Source organism: Etheostoma spectabile, chromosome 22 (genome assembly GCF_008692095.1).
Source record: "Etheostoma spectabile isolate EspeVRDwgs_2016 chromosome 22, UIUC_Espe_1.0, whole genome shotgun sequence".
Taxonomy (NCBI): domain Eukaryota; kingdom Metazoa; phylum Chordata; class Actinopteri; order Perciformes; family Percidae; genus Etheostoma; species Etheostoma spectabile.
The window spans coordinates 7,069,855-7,078,695 of record NC_045754.1 but is presented as its reverse complement, the minus strand read 5'-3'; positions in this window follow the sequence as shown (position 1 = coordinate 7,078,695).

Below are 8,841 nucleotides of genomic sequence, written 5' to 3'. Positions count from 1 at the left end.
TCACTCAAGATTCTGCGAGCGAAAGTCACCAGACTACACCATTTTGTAAACATGTCAGCCATACTTAGAAATACAGAACGAGTTTTGTGAAGCTGGTTTATTTAGCTTTGTATAAACTCATTTGGAAATGGCTCGAACGCAATGGAAGTTCATTAATATAAAATAGGTGGGCACTACAGCTTTAAAGCTTGGGTAAATGATTGTGTCCATTTTTATCTTTGTCCTCTCTCCTTGTCTTAACATCTTTCTAAATCATAAGTATCCTTTCTTTCCCTTTCAGTTCCACATACCGTTTGTGTATTTGTTTTTAAAGTAAATTTACCATATTCAATTTTATCACTTTTTTTGTGTGCAGATTTTAGACGTCCATAATCTAGCTTCCCTATCAAGAGCTAATGCGCTCAGAGTTGAGTAATCGATTATCTGCCCTGAAAATAAACAACACATTTTCATTGCAGTTATGTCTTAATGAGCAGTGGCTTGTGATTATTCCTCATCAGTAGCTATTGGAGGAGTGTGTGATCAGTGTTTTCTTGGTGTTTTGGTTATCTCGGGGCCATTTCAACAGAGCCTCTCCATATTGACTAGGCAGGAGTGCTGTGCTGAGAGGGTCATTTATCAGTGGAAGGTCTGTGTCTCTTAGAAGTCAAATTTTTGCTCAGCATCTTAAAAGGTGAAACCTCTGAGATCTGACAGCATGGCTGTTTTCTGACTGGCAGTCAATCAGTCCCCGTTTCTGCAACTGGGGACTGTGTGTGTGTGTATTGTATGTACTGTATAATTGGTACATATTAGCTCATTTATTTTTTTATGCTTTACAGAGTAGCCACATCACTATATTATTTAGATATTTTCTTGGAAAGAACAGATCAGTCCTTATCCAAACAATTGTCATGGATGCCAGCAACATGAACTGGAGCTCAGTGAGATTAATTCAAAATGGTATTTAAAGAATGCAGATGCATTAGATCCAATCCCAATTTAATAAAATCAGACTAATACATTCAGCTTGTACTCTCTCCAATGATTGTTTAATTGTGCAGCCAGACAGGGTATGCAATTAATTACATAGATCATCTTGATAGTATTTACGCTTTAATCTCCATATTATGCAATTATTTTACAAAATAACATGTGCAGGTTATCAATTCGTTCACGGTTCATTTTGAAACAGACTACTGCAGCTCTATTAGTTGGTTTTATTTCTGGCTGGGTTTGGCTTTTCTGAAAGGGCATGAGGTGGTAAGAGCAGCAGCAGCACACTATTATCAAGTTTAACAGTGTATTGTGTTCACTAGAACTTATCTTTTTAAAGCAACCAAATGTGACAAAACAGTATTAGCCTGTTCAAATCAAGGTGTTAGAGTTCCCCTTCCCAGCATCAAAATGCAACCACAGGTTGGAATGTACTAATATTCAGCTACAGGGAGGATTCAATCAACAAAAAGGTACTTGTAAATGATCATTTCAGTGACAGCTGACTTAAATAGTCTGTTCATAGATTACATTATCATGTAGATCTTCAGTATTTAATTAACTAGCTCATCTGTTCATCACATAAGATTTGAAAAAGAAGAAAAAAGCTAAATCAAACCCTACCAAGTTAACCCACTTGATGGAGTCCAATCAGTTCAAGTAGCTGCAGCTGCCACACAATAGGAACCTGGCTGATTACGCTGCAGGTCACCTGGCCTCAATTGAGTGGTGAAGTCAGCCTCTAACAACAAACATCTTACACAAAATGATTCAAAAGGTCTCATGAAAATACAACAATTTACTTAACTGAAGTGGGAACTTTTCAAGTTGAAGTTATTTAAAGGCTCAGTCACACCAGCATTTAAAAATGCTTAAATTTGGCATCATCCATTTTAATTCAACCTCCTCTCCTCTTTTTTTGAGGTACTAACAAAACAGATAAGTACATATAAAGCTACAATAAGATTAGTTCACCAGTTAGCCCTGTGCAACATCCTTAAACTAGGATTTGCATAATAGTTATGCTTAAATTGTCATGCATCCTATGTATGTCCAGTAACACTAGCGGTTGGTGTACTTTCTCGAGTCCCTGAAGTGCAGAAACTGTTCAGGCAACTAAACTTCCTGGTTAGGTTTAAGAAAAGATTGTGGATTTGGTTAAAATAAGTATGTTTGTTATGTTACTTACCTATATGGCGTTGATCAAAGTATGTAGAGTACAAACAAGTTAAAATAAGTCAATGTTACCTTTTACAGCAGTCTCTAGGATGAAAGTCCTGTGCCTGTTTGACCCATCCATTGCACCTTCCTCTTCCAAACACAGACTTTGTTGTTCTTTATAATATGTGACCTGACTTCCTCGTTGAGGTAGCCCTGCACGTTGTGGTTCACCATTACATGGGTTACATACAAATTAAATAGTTAATTCTTTTTTTGTGGTATCAGTATGACTATTGTACGGAAACAGCCTGCCCCAAGTGCCCACCATCGTCTATTTTGCATTGATGTGCGGATGAACTTTGCTGTGGGTCTTAAATCAAGAGGTCATTCACATCATGAACGCTGTTACTGAAGAAACTATAAAAAGTATAATGTGTGTAAAAATTTAGAGGCTGTTGTCAGTTGACACAACATATTTTTCTTCTCAAGCTTGTGGATTTAAAGAAAATATGTATCGACCTATAGCAGTTATGTATAAAAATATGTAAATGGAGAATTTTATAAATCCAAAAAAGGAGGATCCATAAGTGGAAGTTAAAAATAATAATCATCAAATTTGGATTATGGCATAAAAACATGAGCTGTAGAATATCCAATCTACAAAATTTCAGTAAAGTCTTTAAAACCACTGGACCTATATGAAGGTAAATATGGTGCAAAACATGAGAGCACATAGATGCAATGTGAACACGTGTAGAATATGATTTGGGAGTTTGTAGAAAAAAATCTTCACTTGTAGATGCGATGTGAGCACTTGTAGAATATGATTTGAGAGCTTGTAGACAAAAATCTGTACTCATGTATTTTTTTTTTTCACTTCAGTCACTTTTCCAGTACAACCACAACTTGATTACAACCTCTCGAATCTGTCTCTGCATTGTGCTCTCTCGCATCACACAGCGGCAATTCTGCGCCCTCGACTTTTGCAGCACTTCTTTCAATACATTTGGTGCAAAACTAGTTTGTACTCGTGGACTTAGTCTGTGGAGCTCTGAGCTCTTAATTATCTCAACACTTTTAACAGTCCAACTGAAACACTGGCTGTGAGCTCCAGGTCCTGCAGCCGCGGACGGACAGCCATCAGTGGGGCTCGGCCAGTGTGGAAACATTGCTGGAAAGCTTTGCTGCTGACCTCGACCTGATCTGATCGGAGCTCCAGCCGGACATGGAGAGCTCCAGACCCGGTAGCAGCGGCACAACCCCCCTGGAGCTCACTGCCAGTGTCGGTGGAATATCAAGCTAGCGATAGCAAACTAACCAACCAGCACACTTATAAATGAATACATTTTTATTTAAAAGGCACGCGTTATACCCACTGATGGCGATAAGATGAGATAATTAGTTCACAAGTACAAATTTGTTTTACACCAAATGTATCGCAGTACAGAAGAGTACAGATTTTTTTTACAAGCTCTCAAATCATATTCTACAAGTGCTCACATCGCATCTACGCGCTCTAACGTTTTGCACCATATTTACCTCCATAGACCTAGACTATTTGGCATCTTCGTCCCTAACAGTTTCACTGACTTGATACAAACAGCGCATTCATTTATCAAGCTGCTGATGAGGATGCATTTAGAATATTAAGTGGAGATAAACACTCACTGATTTGTGGTGGGATTGGATGTGGTCCGTTTACAAATGAGACGGAGAGGACATTTCTGATCAATCCAATTATAAGTAATTCAGTGTTTTCTGGTGACAGAGTGACACTGGAAATTTGCTCATTTACCATTTTTGGCTCATCTTCACTGGGTGGGTAATTGTTTTCTACATTTGTTGCAATTCCTGTGGTTAATTTAATAGTCCTGAAAAACCATCTCATTAAAAATTGTTTACAGTGAAATAAAATATAAAATCTCTGCTTCTTTGTCATTTCTGATGTCTTGAGAGTGTTCTGGAAGTGCCACTATACTGACTGTATGTAGAAATGAACGAGCAGCAATGTACTATCATAAAAAAGGCTATTTGATCTAACTTGATATTTCAGAGCAGGAAAATCAAACAAAACATGGCCTGGTTGATCTAACTCTGGGGGACAACAGCATGCATTAACAACCTGATCATGTTAAACAGTCCAAAACAGGCTTTAATTTGTAAATAAATAAAGAGGCCAAAAAAACAACCCGATAGGTCGTTTGGTAAAGGAGCTGTTATGAGCTAGTCTGATTATCACCCGACCAAGCCAAGCTCACCAGATTTGAGATTGAACTTTGGTCTGGGAAGTGGGCGCTGCATTTTCTCTGCACAAGAGGCATGACCAACGGGCATAATTTAAATGTACGCAATTGGAAAGTCTTTCAACCAATCAGACCAAGGAACTGGGTGACGTAGAAGCGACAGCGGCATCAACGGATTGCTGCCTATGGTTGCTACGCTTTGGTGGTGTTCGGTTGTCGCTATGTTGAATGTAGACAAGAAGCCGCTTGCTTCTCTTGCGTCATCATGTTAAACCCACCAATAGCATGCCAGGTAGATAAGCCTGAGTCAAATCGCCAGCAGAGTGGGCAGGGTTTACTCAGTCTAGTTACGACCCATATTTATGTTTATTGTTAAGTGGCACCCTCTAGTGACCGTGGTAATTATGAAAGGAATACGGTAGGAAGTAAGGCGGGTGGGCCAAATGAACACAGGACTTTCACCGAGGACACTGAAGTTTGCATCCCATTTGACAATAAAAGTTAAGAGTTTATTTTATCTTTACGGAACAAAGGAATCTACCTCATGTTCTATGTCACATGCATTAGTGGAAGTAAAGTTTAACAAATGTACTGATTTGAACCCAAACCATGATATTTTTCTAAACTTAACTAAGTAATTTTGGTGCCTAAACCTAACCGAACAGCGGCCGCTTCACAAGGTTAACATGTTTAAAACGGCGACTGTTATGAAAAACGACTGGTATGGAAAAAACTCCAGTGGGTTGTATTGACTGCCACCGCTAGGGGCGCTAATTTATGAAATGTTCCAATGGGTCATATTGGAGGGTATGAACAAGCAACCTATGTGGTCGTATGGTCCGGAGGACTTGTGGGAGGACATTAAAAGGTGTCTTTACAGTTGCCACAGCCAACCTCTCGCTTGCCAATGTGACGTAAAAATTGCGTAGAGCGCTCTGACCAAAGGTCCTGCACCTCTTTATTTTTTTCAGCGGTGCACAACAAAACGGAAACAGGAAGCATGGAGGAGTACGAGGGTAACCGGATGCCAGGATTCTCAGAGTGACTGCAAGTCTCACTTGTAAACTTACTGGGTTAAGATGAGTTCTTTTATGGTTTCTCTTTATGGTTTTATGGAATGAAAGGCTTTATCCGACAAATTAAGTAATGAAATATTTGTGCAGACATATTTCGGAAGTATTCAAAGGGCTTCTCTTCTTCTCTTCGTCTTTGTTTACCTTTTTTTTCTTTTTCTAGTCCATAGAAATAGCAAAGTCGGTAGCCTTTCCTCAGTTGCACCCCCTCTGTTCGGGAAAAGACTGCAACTAGTGTCGCAACCACCACGCGCGAGTAGAAATAGTTACGGCGCTTGCATGACATAACACTGGCGCGCGACAGGTAAGGAACGGCGAGTGTACCGGACGCTTAACCCTCTTAGTGGCTGGTAACACTGAAAATCTGCATTGGCATGTTGATTATTATCCTGCTCCAAAACCCATCATATCCTGCGTTATTTTATCAACTGGATCTCTCAGGCAGAAGAAGGTCGAAGGATGCGGGACATATCATTTTCTGCAAAAATTAACCTTGGCTTTGCTTCAAAAACACACAAACCTGTAAATAAATACAAGGCAAACTAAACCAGAAAGAGGAACACAGCAAGCTGTCTTCTTGTAATCTTTTTATAATGCTGTGATTGTAGTACTGAGACTTTATTATGTGTCATAATAAAAGAACATCGGAGTCCAGTGAAAACAAGTATGTGTTAATTAGTTAAACACACATGAGCCCCACTTAAAATACAAAACATAACAAACCAGTTAGAGCAGAGCAGTGTTTAGCCTGCTACTTGCCTGCAACTTCTCAGTATTATTTGATTAAAATGTGTACACTGTGTCCTGACATCCCATCACAACAGAGTAACAGTTTATCATGCAATATCACATAAAGGGCATTGCATAGTTTGGATGTCTGGAACTGATAATCAGTTTAAATTTAATCAGTTATTTACATAATCTGTGTCTCTGCAAGTGATCCTCCTTCTCCTTAGAGTTTATAATTGCACTTTAGACACGCACACACGCACACACACACGCGCACGCGCACACACACACACACACACACACACACACACACACACACACACTGTCAAAAGTAGTAGCCAAAAGTCAGCCATATCAAAATACATTTCCCTGCATTAACACGACTGTTACAACGGGTTTTGTGTTGGAAAATCATACAGTATGCACTCTGGTGCAGCTTTATCCCACTGCAACCGCCATCTTGACACACAACACACACAAACAACACACACACACACACACACACACACACACACACACACACACACACACACACAGGGTGCGATTTGTTAAAAAAGTAGAGGGGGCAAAATGCTTTGATCATGCACAACAACAACAAAAACATGCAAGAACAAAATCCCCTTTCAATACCATGGATAAAAATTAAAATGGGACAACAGATTTCACTTTGCAACAAAAAACAAAGTAGGCTACTTTTACCAAGGAAACACTTGTTCGTTCCTCAGGACTGTTTCAACTCTGATCTTTTTCCGAAACTTAAGGAGTCGTTTTGGTGCAACAACTGCCGCAGGTCCTGCCGCGTCCCGGCTCTGTAGAGGCTAAATACAGCTAGCAACTGCCGCTCAGATTTTATCGTTCTGTGGCTCTTTAATTTGTTTCAAATCGTTCTATTTTAGGTATATAATATATGGTCTATTGGTGAAATAGTATTGATCACTTTGAGGGGGGGATACCTTTTGTTGCTGTGTCTGGCTCAGGAGCTCGTCATGGTAATTAGGAGTAATTATGGAGCTAGAATCTTTTCTTTATTACATGCGAGAGAAAAAAAAGATCTGAGAGAGAAAAAACTTTGAGAGAAAAAGTTATCACACTGATAACAAAAAAAACATTTTATGAGAGTAAAAAGTTTTTTGAGAAAATGTTTTCATACCAAAAAAAAAAAAACTCTCTCAAAATACTTTTTTAAACAATCAAATATATATATATTTTTGCTATCAGTGTGGAAAAATATTCTCAAAAAAAAAGTGTTTCTCTCAAAATGTAAAATCCCTTTCAAAAATAATTGTTTTTTTTCATCAGTGTGATAACTTTTTCCCTCAAAATTTTTTTTTGTTACAAATCATTCCAAACCCACATTACCACTGCCACAGCGGTAGCTCCGTCACCAGGTTTGATGAAGCTGGCTCATCATTGGGTCCTATAAGAAGGCCGTGCGTGCTCCCGTTCTGCCTTTTGTTCTGCTACCTGCCTGCATTGAGAACACTCGAGCTTTGTTAGTTTGTTTTTTGAGACGGAGGAACCAGACACACCACCTTTAACCCCTTCAACTTTGAGTGATCGTGGTGGTGTGGGTGAGGAAGTAGACCACCCCTGGCCCTAAGACAATTCATTAGAGCCTACTCCCGAAAGATTGTGAAATAATGGCCTTCAAAAATTCACCGTGGAAGTTGAAGAACCATATCAAGCTAAGTTACAAATATAATACACAAATGGCACACCAGCTTGGGCTATCAGTAAGGGCTAGCTCACTAGCTACCCTGTGTAGCTGCTGTGTTGTACATTCCTGTCCCGGTACTGCTGCTACGGCCAAAGTTATTGTATGTGTCCTTTAGGCTAAACATTTGAAATAATATAAACAATATGATATTAAAACTTTTGACTGCTTTCTTTAAAACTACATTACACAATACTTTTACTTTCAATACTTGAGTAGTAAATCTTAAAATAAACTACTTGCAATACTTAAGTACAAACCATTTTGAATACTTTAGTACTTTCCCTTCAACTTTTACTCAAGTCTGGGTCTTTAGTACTTCACACGTCTGCCTCTTCGCTACATGCTTTAAGCCGGTTTGTGACATAAAAATAATTCAGCAAAAGCAGAGGACACATACCCCCCCTCATAATTTAATAAATAAACATCATGCTGTATTCAAGAAGACTAGCGGTTGAGGCCTTATGCCCATTAGAAAATGTTTACCAAGGTAATAACTCAAGTTAGAAGTTGAGTCATTTTCTCATACAATCAGATTATATTTTTTGCAATCAGTGGAGTCACACTTAGCTGGAAAATAGAAAGAATGCACGTTTAAATCGCTTCTGCCTTGGCTTCACTTTTCGAGCCCGGAGGATAGAAGAAATGAATTATGCTGCAGGAGTGGATTGAAATGGTTTTATAGTGAATTTAAAACTTAGTCTGCTGTGAAAAGTTGTTGGAATCCACCACCAGTTTACCACAACCTCTGCAACAAGGAACAGACTACAAATGTTTTACGGCCAGTTGTAAATCCTACATAAGTGGAATAAAAGACAACCACTGCTACCGAAGTAGTTTTACCATTACTACCAAAATCTAAGTCTGCTTTGAGCAGACATGTATCACTGGTGTTTTGCTTTGCTGTGTGTGTGTGTGTGTGTGTGTGTGTGTGTGTGTGTGTGTG